Source organism: Takifugu rubripes, chromosome 3 (assembly GCF_901000725.2).
Source record: "Takifugu rubripes chromosome 3, fTakRub1.2, whole genome shotgun sequence".
Lineage (NCBI taxonomy): Eukaryota > Metazoa > Chordata > Actinopteri > Tetraodontiformes > Tetraodontidae > Takifugu > Takifugu rubripes.
The window spans coordinates 10,548,090-10,561,305 of NC_042287.1; the positions used below are offsets into that span (position 1 = coordinate 10,548,090).

General features: G+C 44.8%; 1 protein-coding gene across 2 annotated transcripts in view; it reads right to left on the minus strand.

Annotated features, from left to right (window-relative positions):
- The window catches only part of LOC101062163 (chemokine-like protein TAFA-2), a 47,648-nt gene that overhangs the window by 33,132 nt on the left and 1,300 nt on the right, over window positions 1-13,216 (minus strand). The gene's annotated exons all lie outside the window — the stretch shown is intronic.

Genomic DNA, 13,216 nt, shown 5'->3' on the forward strand with positions numbered 1-13,216 from the left:
TTCATTCCTGATCACGTTCGGCAACCACAAACCTTCATTTTCAAATATTTGTTTTCATGACCTTTTAATCAATTTGCACGGAGTGATTCTCCCAACATTCAAAACACCGGCTTGCAGATAACTCATAATCCACACGAAGACCAAAACATGCTCACATTCAATTGCCGTGGAAATGTGAGCTAATGAAAGGGAAATTGTTTTCGCTCAACTTTTGTTTCAGGTTGTAGTCTCATCATTGCCATCTCATCTCAGGTCTATGTTCTGGGAACAACTTCAAACTGCTCATTTTCAGCCATACACATAAAGCGCGTCAGTCAGAGCCAGGTTGAAGGCCTCTGGTAATTACCTGGTTACGCAGACGTCTTACACAGGAAGAGAAAGCATCATCGGCATCATCATTACTGACACCAGTAAACACAGAATGTTTTTTCAGTTCCTTAAACAACCCATTATGGGTGATCTAGGCGACTGAACATGGCTATGGAGAAAGGAAACTTGCTTCGTAGACACAGGTGCATTTTTTTTCTCAACATTTTGAAGCAATGGGGTGTCCTTGCATTTTCAACATCTTGAGTTCCAAAAGGGGCGTGGGTAGCTTGGAGGGAGGGTTCTCGGTTCAAGCCCTGGCACAGACAAGGCACCTCCCCCTACTAACATAACACCTGAGTACTCCCAAGGCACCCTTGAGCAAGGCACCAAACCTTTCGAAATGCTGCTAGCCTCTGCGCCAAAGTTGCCCTCCAACTTCATGTTACAGTATAAACGCTGAATTCTCTGGCAGGTTTGTGGGCAGTGCATTTTTACGACGTACCTTTCAGCCACTCAAATGCTGTCCGGTGGCATAAAACTAAGAAGGCAGAAGAACGTGGGAGCATTTGTCACCCCACTGTGAGCTGTCTGATGCTTCGCCAGCGTGCACCAATGTCTAAACAGTACATCAAGCCAGCTGGGTTAAAGAAATAAATATTTTTGATATGAAAGCGCCATATGTGTTGTGTTTGGGCCAACGGCAGAGTTAGACACCAGGCACTTTGGAATTCCCTTTGGTGACAATAATTGATGGCGTTGCATTTGCCCCCTCACTGGCTTTACAATGTAGCAACTGCGGGATGTGATTTGACAGACAAAAGTGCACTGGAAGTGCCGTCTGACTAAAAGTAATCTGTCAGTGGCAGCATATTGTCAAAATAGACGGCTTCAGATAGAAATCTCACTCTACAAGTGTTACTCGCTCATCAGCCACATGCGCACACAAAGAAAATGCTCATTTCCCTATTGACATTAAAACACATTTAGAGTGGATCTGTTGGTCCAGTGCTACTGTTCTTGACAGACAGGAGGACAAGTGATTCCCCACTACACATCATCACATTGCCTCCTGATCCAGTCTGTGGGGCTTACGTCATTGACATCTGAGACCGGTGTCTGGGATCCTCTCGTATCTGACCTTTAGCTCTGCCAGACCGGAGCAGGTAAAGGTCTACAGCTCCCCTGTGACCTGCACACATTTGCTGTGCACAAAAGCGAAAGGCCGACAGAGGAAAGGATGATATATAGCCATGGGACAAATGTGAAGTCCTCGAGATCAAACCTATTAAATTCAAAGAAAATGTTCATTCTTTTCAAGATTGCTCATTAAAGAGCTGCTTTTTAGTGCCCATGAGACCACATTAGCAGCTTTAAACTGTGTGACACTCCCTGACTGCCAGCTTGTTTACTGGTAGTCTCACTCTTCATTTATAAATACCTCGACGGCCGTCTGAAGTACCCCAGCTCAATCGTGTATTAAAAATCCATTGTGGCATTTATTTTTTTTTAAATACAGAATTGTGGCTATTTTTCATCAAAAAAGTTACTTTTAATTAGCATGAACTCTGTGACATTTAGCAATAATGAACGTAACCAAAATAAACTTAAAACAAAACAAACATAACACCAGAGAGTTGTTACAGTATCTTTGATGTATTTGTAATGAAAATCTATTAAAGGAAAATGTCACATTTATCCTTGGATATATTTGTAATTAAAATACTTTTCTTATTAAGTGCAGGTAGAAATTATTTGAGAAAGATCAGCAAAAGTATATAAAACCCTGCATCTTCCCATCAGAGGCCAGGTGGGCGGCGCTGAATGTGGTCAATAATTTAGCCCAACACTGTGGAAGGTTTGACCAGATTTCCAATTGACAATCGTGTCTAATATTGTCATCTGTTAAAATACTCAAATACTCAAAACTGATTGGACAGAGCTGACGTCCAGGTTCCCCTGTCCTGAAACAGAAATGATTTGTTAGTTATTGAATGCGTTGTATACATCTGATTTATCGCTAATTGGCGTATCATTCCTCCGAGCTGCCGCCTTTAATCAGTTTACGCATCCGTTTCTGCTTCTGTCTCGTTAATGTGCAATTTAGTTGTTGTGGTATGTTTGTATTAAGAGGCACTTGCCAGGCAGTTTGGATGTTAGTGTTTAATTAGGCTGCACCAGAATGTCCCTGCTTATCAAGACCGATTCTGAATGTGATTTTGAACCAATTGAACTTAGTTCAGACTCACAGTCAGTTTATTTGCCATTTACAGAAAAGAGAGGGCATCTGAACAGGATATGCAAGGGCTCAAGCAGAACACCTAGGACAATAAGACAGAAGTCAACTTCCCTAAAACCTAGAGTAAACCACTGAAGTAAACAAATACAATAAATAGTCAGTAGAATAAAACCGTTTGCCCCCATGGATAGATCGACAATCACATAGGAAAAGCAGTTTGAAGTTGTTCAGGCTTCACAAAGCACTCAGAAAAAGAAACTGGATGCAAAATAAACAAATAAGTCATTGTGAAATTGCTCTAAAGCAATCAGCAACATAATTATTTTTTATTATTTCAGTGAAACGCATACTTCAGTATTTATTTTGATTAGTGTTGAAAGCAGTATAAATAGTGTCTAAATGTAATCTGGGATTATGTTGACTCCGGTGTGTATTGTTTTCCCATCTTGGAATATGATTATGGTTAGATTTTACTCTGGTAAAGCTGCTCAGATGTGGGATTAAGGTGCGGAATGACCATTGGGCTGTATCACCGGTCTCCTACGCCCTCTTACCAGCCTGGACAGAGAAGAGAAGGGCAGGCTTTGACCCCTTCCACACGTACCCATGACACCAGATACAAGGGTCACCCAGCCAGGGGCTCCTTGCCTGTCTGGCCATCGTAAACTGGGCTGCTGGTCACCAGGCGGTTTAATCTCTGACAGACTCCCACCACCTGGCTCTGCTGGCGACACATTAAGGCCTGCAGCTCTCCAATCTGCCAGCTCCTACTGTCATGGATGGATGGATGGACGGATGGCCCACATAAGTGCAAATAGGACAGGCAGCCTATTTTTGAGCAGTTTGAATACATCATCAAGCACAGCCCCCCCCCCCCCCCCCCCCCCCCATCAACCTTGCTGGGTGGTTACAGTTGGAGCCACGGGTGGCCGGCTCGCTGCGCTGCTGCTCAAGGGTGTGAATATATGAGCCAAAGCCTTCAGGGAGGATGTGCTCATGGGACTTTGATCACTAGTTTTGCATTCAAGGCCTTCAATAGACTCAATTCTTAATTCCCCCCAAACACCCCCCACCCCCAACCTCCAATAAAGTGAACCTCTGGTAGTTAAATCTCCCAGCAGCGTTCCAGCGTTGGCTCCATCCCTTTCTTGCAAATGTAAAAGTTTAGCTGTTTCTAAATGCAGAATAAGGTCAAACATCTTTTTTAAAGAAGGCAGATGAAAACAAAAGAACTCATTTTGTCGGTTTTGAAGAATTCGGCATAAAGAGGATTTGATATCACAGGCCTGAATGCGTGCAGTCGGTTGCGTAACCACCCTGAATCTGTGACAAAATTTGGACACAGCAGCTTCATTTTCCTTTCTTCCAAATCCTTTGCTCAGCACATTACCCGTCTTTGTGTACACACATGTACGCAATGCTCCCATTCCCCGACATCCCCCCCTCACACACACACACACACACCAGGGTATTTAGGGGACTCCAATGGACATAATGTGTGTGTTTCTGATTCAAATCCGCCATGTTGCCCAGTTTCATTTATTATTAAACAGATAATGAGACAAATCGACATAAGCATCCAAGAATATGGCGCCTGCCTGTGTGAGGTCTCGGCACGTTTCGTTATTGGACAGGGTGGGAAAATGAAATTAAAATGGACCCTTCGATCAACATTTGGTCGAGCTTGTTCCAAGCCGCTCTGTTCCATCGATCGTGAATTGTGGTTATTGAAAATATCGCCACACGCTGATACGCACGCCGTCTCCGTGACTCACCATGAAACAAATAACGACCTTCTGTTTATTTGCTACACTCATGAAAAACAGTCAGAGAAATGGAGGGGGCGACGGGCATGACGGGAGTTAGTATGTGGGGGGACCTTGAAGTGCTTCAGTTCCACGGAGGTTAGTTGGCCTTGGCGATTCTCATCAACCTGCAGATTGTAATCTTTAAGTGTGGGTCCACTCCAGCGCACACGGGTCCAAATAAAGGACAGACAGGACAGTACACACAAGAACAGCCAGCACAATAGATGCTGCATGCTAGGTTTGCAGCAGAGAGGTGTGTGTGTGTGTGTGTGTCTGTGTCTGTGTCTGTGTCTGTGCTAGTGTGGGGTACTCTGTGTTATTTTAATGAGCTCGGTTTACACACTTCGTTAATTGGCTGGCACAAGAAAGGGTCCATGACGAACACCCTCTCTCTCTTACATACACACGCAAAGTGGACACACATACACATCTCTATTTCACTGTGCTTATTTATTCATGTATTGGTTAGTTTGTACCAAAAGGTTCACTTGCAGGCTGTTGTAATTGCTACTTTATTCCTAACATTGATTTCCACTCTAACGACATCCCTTTCTCTCCCTGCCGCTTATCCCCAACACACACATCCTGTCCGTATTAGCAAGAAACAAAACCATGTGCAAATTGTGCTCTCACTCAGTTTATTGTAGCTATTACGCCTGTATCTACCGAACATATTCATTTGCTGCAACAAAGAGAAAGGTGAGACAGAACAAGTTGCACACGTTCTAATTAAAGTGTGTGAGAGGGGGAACAGAGCCCGGCTTTCTCTCCGCTCACCCCTCATCACTTGGCTACAGAAATAGCATCAGCCCCATAATCCCAGGCAATATCTGGTTTTGCGGCTCTTGGCTTGTTTCTCTTGAGCAATAGGAGGTACAGAAAGCAGAGAGATATTTTTTGCCGTTGCTGCCTGACAAAAAGAGAGCAGACGGAGACCACATAGGCATTCTGTTTGAGCTGGATGTGATTGTGCGTCCAGAATCAACTGTGTGTGTGTGTGTGTGTGTGTCTGTGTGTGTCTGTGTGTGTCTGTGTGTCTGTGCGTGAGGGAGGGAGAACCATGCTAAACATGATTACAGATGGGAATGTGGAAATCTGCGTAGTTGTGCGAGTGTGTGTGTGTGTGTGTGTGTGTGTGTGTGTGTGTCCTGAACAGGAGGTCTGCAGGGAGAGATAACTACTCAAATCTGTCCTCTCCTTTTCACTCACACCCTTCTGCTCAGACCTCTAAAAGCTTACCCATAGGCTTACCACACACACACACACACACACACACACACACACACACACGTACACACGCATATACACACAACCGCAAACACGGAGACCTCGTATCAACCCTATCCCCAATTCCCACTCTGAGGTCTCAGAAGCCCATAGAAGTTGTGGTGGATTTGAGAGAAATGGACACGGAGAGACGAGAGGAAAAAGAGGGTCGAACAAGTGCATTAACAGCCCCGACGAGGTCATCAAATATTAATGAGGTAACAAACGCCTGCGCACATGCGTCCACTTACACCAGCACGCCTCCTCCTATGATCACAGCAATAAACTCTGTCGTTTAATACGCTCGAAAACCCATTTTAAATACCTCGTTTGGTGCAATTCCCCTATGATTTAAATGACTTTAGTTGTTCCTATCAGAAAGCGCAAAAGTCAGACGGATCTCCTTGACAACCCTCCTCTGATTTTCTCCCCCCCTTCCCAACACCTTGGAGCGGGGGTGTCAAGGAGATTCTTAAAATCGACATCACCTCACGCCAGGAAGCCTCAGCTGTGAGCAGATCAGTTTAAAGCATAGGAGACCCGAGGGCGGCGGAGTCAGAGCGTGGGTGGAAAATTCATGGCGAGAACTTAGTGGGAACGGATGAATCCACGATGCGCATATCGAGTGGATCCCAATGGCCGAAGCGAACGGCCCGATTCTGTCCGTGTGTGGCTCGCACCGGGGACAGCTCCCCCGTGGATCATCTAAATCTGGCTTATTTTGTAACCTTTCTTCAGTCCATTACTTATTCCATCCTTTCAAGCTCCTCGTTCCATTCTGCTGCGTCCTCTGCATCTATTTTAAGGGGCAATTTGCATAACTGAGCTTATTAACCAGGTCAGGTCATTACATTTTTATGTGAGTCAGCGTTTTTAAGTTGGTGTAATTGTATACAATTTCCTAAATGCGGACATTACTTCTTACAAACGAAATGTCATCCAAAGCTGCAAATCCAGGACCGGAGAGTTTAACATACAAGATAAAAACAGATAGTTATTGATCATAAAAGCACCTACATGATATGTTTAATCTCTGGATGAATGATTCTCTTTCTCCGTGCCGCAGATTCATGTGCACTGCACACAGGCGCAGCACGACCCTCTTCAGAGAAGCACTCCAGAAATGACAAAAGACCAGCGCGTTGGGCACGATCCCGAGCACAGCTGAGACTCCTGCTTTGATTATTGGGGAGCGTTTTGTATTAGGGACGGACCTTCGGAGGCCGCCGCACTTTGATATCGGAAGCATTTCCGCTCGTGACTCTTTGTCTGAGCTCTTTGATTGACGGGTCAACGCAGCACAAACACAGGTTTGTGTTCTGAAGCTTTAAAGCACCACCCCGAGACGCCGTCTTTATGTCTCTGGATCGCGTCTCTGACATGTTTATTCGCGTTCTCTGGTGCTTTTTCTTTTTCTGCTCTTGCCAAATTGATTCGACATCTTAATTTGCTACACTGGTTTGTTTACACGCACGCGCGCTATCTTACGCCGCGGCTCATTCGGCTCTCTCAGTGGCCGTATCTGTGCGCCTTCAGGGGCCTCATTAGCGCAGTCAGAGGTATGAAGATTGAGCAGAGTAATCACACCTTTAGCAATACTTACAGCTCCCTGTAAGAGTAATTCCTCCGGAGTTTCAGATGGATGGTGACATCTTACCTGCCGCCTTATCGCTTAGAGAACTCATCGATTCCGCTTTTATCACCTTTCAAGTATCATTTAGGCGTAAGACAAAAATCCCTCAGTGCCTTTGCGCATAGTTAACTTTGGGAATGGTGTCGATGCCAGAGGGTTGGATTTTAAGCCGGCCTAACTGCGCCCAACGCTGCTTTGAGCGCCATAACAGCGTTAATAATGCACACAATTTTCAGCAACATCTGCTCAATAATTCTAAAAAGATAACAGTCAATCGCGAACGCCGCTGTGCCAAATGATGACGGCGACAAAAGAAAGTACACTAAGACGCAACGCTTCAACACAGGACATCAGAGCATGCTTGTTTGGTAGCAATTAGTCCAAAAGCTGTTGAAAAGTTCCAATGGATGCTAAACTCTACTGCCTGGCAAAGCGATGCCCTTCATCCTCTGGAGAAATGCGTGCTCAAAAAAATCCATCTAAAATCCATCTAAATGTAATTTCGAGCTGGATTATAGTAAATCAACAGATGTTGCCATCTACAGAGTCAGCACGGATGGAAAATGGCAACATTTGATGCTCCCTTGTTTTCCTGAGCGTTGAGTTTTGGTTTTCTCTTTTTAATAATAGTTTGTAAAGCAAAGTCATATCACATCAAAATTAACAATGGATGCCCTGTAACCGAAAGCCCTCGAGTCATCCCAAATTAAGCTCCTCTTTGTGCCCTTTGCTGCTCCAGCTGCAGCTGGGGGGAGGACACAAGGCCGGCTCAGCCTCATGATATGAAGGCAGGCAGAATGCTAATAAAGCGGGATTCAATCAGATTGAAAGCAGTCTTTTGGTAATTCATGGCTTTAAAATTAGACTTCTTGTTGTGCTTTTAGAGCAACAACACAGTTTAATCTCGTCTCACATGTGGTCAAATGCGCGAGGCGTTCTTTAATTGAATAACTGATATGTGTAAGTACATAAAACTGCAACAATAAGGGCTAAAATTCTAGCGTAAAATTGTTGCTCATCCGTGGGAGCTTTGAATAAGTCCTTCTGAGCAATGCGAACAGCTGCAGCTGCTCAGAGAAATATGCAGAGCGTTGTTAAATGTCCACCGATGTTTACTTTCCAGAAAGGACCACCTGAAGATAGCGGAGATGAGCCGATGGCCAGGATTATTCACAACCTGCTGCCTATTTGTCTGCGAATGTTCAATAGGTCCTAACCTTAAATTACCTGGGATTAAAATAACAAATCCTACCTCAATCTCATTGATGTCTGCATGCATGCACACATGCACCGCTCGGAATTCATCCCTAGCTTCTGTGGCTGATGGCAATGGCATTTTATTAGTCATATTAGTAGGGGATTAGCAAAAGAAACCATCTTAGGGATGTGATCCTTGGGCGGGGGGGGGGGGGGTACCGGATACTGCTTGCATTACTGTCAGCACTATCTCACACACATACACACACTCGTGCACGCACAGGGAGCCACGCAGCCTCGCTTTCTTGCCTCAATAGGATCTGTAAGGAAACACGACACACTGAAGGGCACCACCTACTGCAGCTCATCTCACACACACACACACACACACACACACACACACACACACACATATCTCAATATCTATCTGTCTCTAAAAGTGTATTATTTGGACATTAGCATTTTAATAAAGTAGTCTCCCTTTGCAGGTGCCGATCCCCCAACCAGATGATAAAAGAATACATTTTATTAACCAATAAATGAATTAAAACCAACTTTTCAAAGCCCCTAACTTTTTGAAATACAGTGATTCACGCATAAACATAATATAAGGGTCCACTCCCCCCCATGTATCTTGCTCAGTGGTATGAGCCGTTGCAGTGCAGGCATACATCAGGCTCGAGTCTCCTTTAGGGTAAAAACAAATGCGCCAAATTGGACTAGGAAAGGCTGGTGGCACCATGCCTGAGAGCTGCTACTTTAATTAAAGCACATTTCGTGAATTTCTTTACTTTCCTGACTAGAAAAGAACTGTGGAAATTCGTAGATAAAACATAGTTTCAAAAGAGGGTTCCATTTAAAAGTCCATTAATGCAGAGCAGAAGGTCGATTAGCATTATTGCTAATCTGGAATAAATCGGCTTTCCATTATTTCAAATGAACTTTTGCCATATCTGTACTTATCAGAACAGACATCCTGACATTTTTTAAAAACAAAGCTCATATATCAAAACACTAAAAATAAACCTGAGCCAGCATGTTGCTCATTTACATTTCTCAAGTTTTTCCATCAGATTATGAGCTGTAACATGATGACTGTACAGATGGGCCTAATCAGGAAAGGGTCCAAGAACTTTCTGATTTCAGGAGTTTTTTCCACCTACATGCTTTCAGTTGGGATGGACTTTTCAAAAATCAAGATCCTCCATGTGCGGCTGCCACATACAGGGCCGAACTACGTTACAACAGCACGTTAGCATGGAAAACAGTGGGTCACAATTCAAGTAAAGGAGCAGTTACTGCCAATGGTAAATGTGAAGCTCTTTCCCTAGTAACAAAACCAGCTAAACCAGACTAAAAGTGACGTAAACAATGTTAACTTGTTTCCTCTTCTGGTTGAAGGAAGACACCGAGAGCTCAAATGTACCACAACCACCCACAAAACAGCAGCATTTACCCTAGCGCATGTGTACCAGTACACTTCATACTGAATTCATAATTACATAATTAGATATAATTGCATTTGCTATGGGCTTGTCTGGCAACCTAATGAGGCAGTCATAAAAGAGTTAGCAGTCCCACTTATGCGGGCATAATGGAAGACCAGAAGATAAAAGAGCATGCAGATAAACACAAGGCAAGAGACACACATCTACACACGCACTATATAAAGAAGCAAACATGCCATTGTAGACCAAGGATGAAGCAGCTCCCAGGCCAGTTAAGCCAGCCTAATGGTCGCAGTAATCACCTTCTGGTTGTTGTTGATGAACAAAGCCATCGTAGACTTGGGGTTAAATGTGCGGCAGGCGTTGCCTATTGGCTAACAGCTTGTCTTTGCCATTAACTGTAGAGTCGGCCTTGCTGCTGCTGCTGCTGCTGCTGCTCTGCTGCTGCTGCTACTCCTACTGCTGCTACTACTGCTACTGCTGCTGCTACTACTACTGCTGCTGCTGCTGCTGCTGCTACTGCTGCTGCTGCTGCTGCTGCTGCTACTGCTGCTGCTGCTGCTACTGCTGCTACTGCTACTACTGCTGCTGCTGCTACTACTGCTGCTGCTGCTGCTACTGCTACTACTGCTGCTGCTGCTACTACTGCTGCTGCTGCTGCTCTGCTACTACTGCTACTGCTGCTGCTGCTCTGCTGCTGCTGCTACTACTGCTGCTGCTGCTGCTCTGCTACTACTGCTACTGCTGCTGCTGCTCTGCTGCTGCTGCTGCTACTGCTACTACTGCTGCTGCTGCTCTGCTGCTGCTGCTGCTGCTACTGCTGCTGCTGCTGCTGCTGCTGCTGCTGCTGCTGCTGCTGCTCCTGCTGCTGCTGCTGCTGCTGGAAGAGTGGCGACATTCCAGCCCACGCAGCAAGTGGACATCAATGCAGACTCATTAGCACAGATCATACCAGTAGCATTACCGTCTATTCAAATAAAATCTTTTTTGCGCTAAGCTTAGGTAAAGTTCAGAGCTCCAAGAAAAAAACATTGATAGAAAAGAGTCCCAGGAGACGGAGACTTTGAACGTGACAAGGCCAATCACCTGAAAAAGACCATTCCATGCTGAGGAGTGGATGCTATAAAGAAAGTGACCCAAGTTGAGATGAGGGAATGCAAAAGTTTGATCTGAGCTGGATCAAATGTCCAGGAGTGCAAGAGCGATGGCACAGCAGGGAGGTTGGTCAAAAGGGACCGTCATTAACCGTTTAAATGAAGGGAAACGTGTAATGACGGGACCCCAGAGCAAATGATGAAGGTGATGGATGGTTTTCCTCTCAGATACATGGCGTTTCATCACTCATTACACACGCACACTTTCACACATGCAGTCTAACACCTATGCTCACCCTCATTATTTCTTCCTTATTAACCTTCTGTACATCCACATAATGGACTATTGTGTTGCTGCCACTGTGATCACGTAAACACTCTTAGACAATACTCACATACAGGCACACACACACTCAATTACATGCTAAGTGAGACCCTGGTAAAAGAAACGTTGCTACAGGCACCTTATAGCATCGTTTCTGACATTGTAATGTTACTTTCCTGTCAGGTAATGATGTGTTTCACGGTGCTTACACATACGCTCGCTCAGCACTGACTGAATTTAACAGTGAGCAGCTGCTCACAAACGGCAGAGGGTGATCAAACTGAGTGAATTCACACCGTCACGGAAGGCCCTGGAAGAATCAAACATAAATCTGGTCACCTGTCCTGCTGTCCCCTACAGATGGGTGTACAGATTATCCGGGATGAAAGTGAGGAAATCTGCCCCCTCCATTGCTATTTTGTGAAAATGTTAAACATAGAGGTGGCATTTCCTCCCCTGCGCTCTATAGAAAGACTGAAAGTGCAGCCCTCAGGAGTCTAATGACCATGCCATTTGCAATGTTACTGCAATTAATTTTGTAAAGATGGAACAAATTGATTAATATCTCAATCTAAATTGACAAATGTAGCTAAGCTAAATCTTCCCCCTCTCCTTTTGCAACTCCTCCTCTTGTTGCTCAGCTCTTCCTTCTTCCACATCATGCAGGGTGCACGGGGGTCATCAGAACAACAGGACTGAAAAGTGCTGTTTTTGTTTTTGTTTTGCTTTGGGTTATTTTTTTTCTTTACCTGGCCGTGTATACCTGGGTAATAGGAGCCATAATGGAGTTTGTTCAGGCTGAGGTAATCCAGGAGCCGTGAGCGTGGAAACTGTGATGCTGTTGTGTTCCAGAGCAGGTACTCGTGTCAGCCTGGCTGTCATCATTCCGTCCCACACCAGCCATTTGGGAGGCGAAGCAACAGTGTTTTTATGTTTGTGAGAATGAGCATAAAAAGTAGCATTCCAGCAAAGAAAATAAGGCTGCTCACGGGTGCCAACGGGTGTGAACACTCACGCGCAAAATATACGTGCTTGGATGCAGCTCACCATTGGGAGGTGGAATAAGAATGAGGCTGCTGGCTCAGATATGAATTTCCAGGGCCCGATCTCCCAGAGACACTTTCTTTATGTGGGTTACACATATTTAGAGTGGCTACTCACTCCCCTGGGCCCGAACACACCACACACAGCTGCTGCACAGCTGATGAAACACATAGCATATTTTATAGGACACAAGCTTTTTATTTCTATTTATTATCCCCCGCAGCTTTGTTTCCCTTTCCTCCACCTTGCTTTCCCTCCTCTTTCGCTTCCACGTCCTCCCAACTTCTCATTCTTCTACTTTTTATTCTCTCACTTTCTTGCAGTAGGATAGAAACTGAAGCCTTCCCATATTTCTCCATATATCATCATATAAAATCCCTTTTCATGTTTTCGCCCTCCAGCATCGGCAGCTAAATGTCTTGTCCTAACATAAGTAGGGTGTCGACGAATTTGCCCCGATGGTTAATTGAGTAACTGAGTGCGAACACACGTTTGTCTCTTTCCTCTTTAATTATCTGGGGGGGGACACACTGGCGGAGTTCTCATATCTGTGTGATTCGGTCACCAAGGCGACTCATGATAATGAGCTATTAACACTGTACGGAGGTGGTTTAAGAAGGTGAATCTCTCTGTGATCCAGAAATCAAAAATGAAACAAAATAAACAGGTGGTTTTATTTCATGATGACATCTGTCAGCCTCGGGCCACATTAAAAATACATTTGAGAAGCAGCCCAGGAGCAACCGATCAATGAACGCACCTTCTCTTGTCTTGATGTGCTCCTGTAGCTCCTGCTAAACCCCAAGACCCAAACCTCCGTCCATCTCATCACCACATCGTTACCTCCTGTCAATCA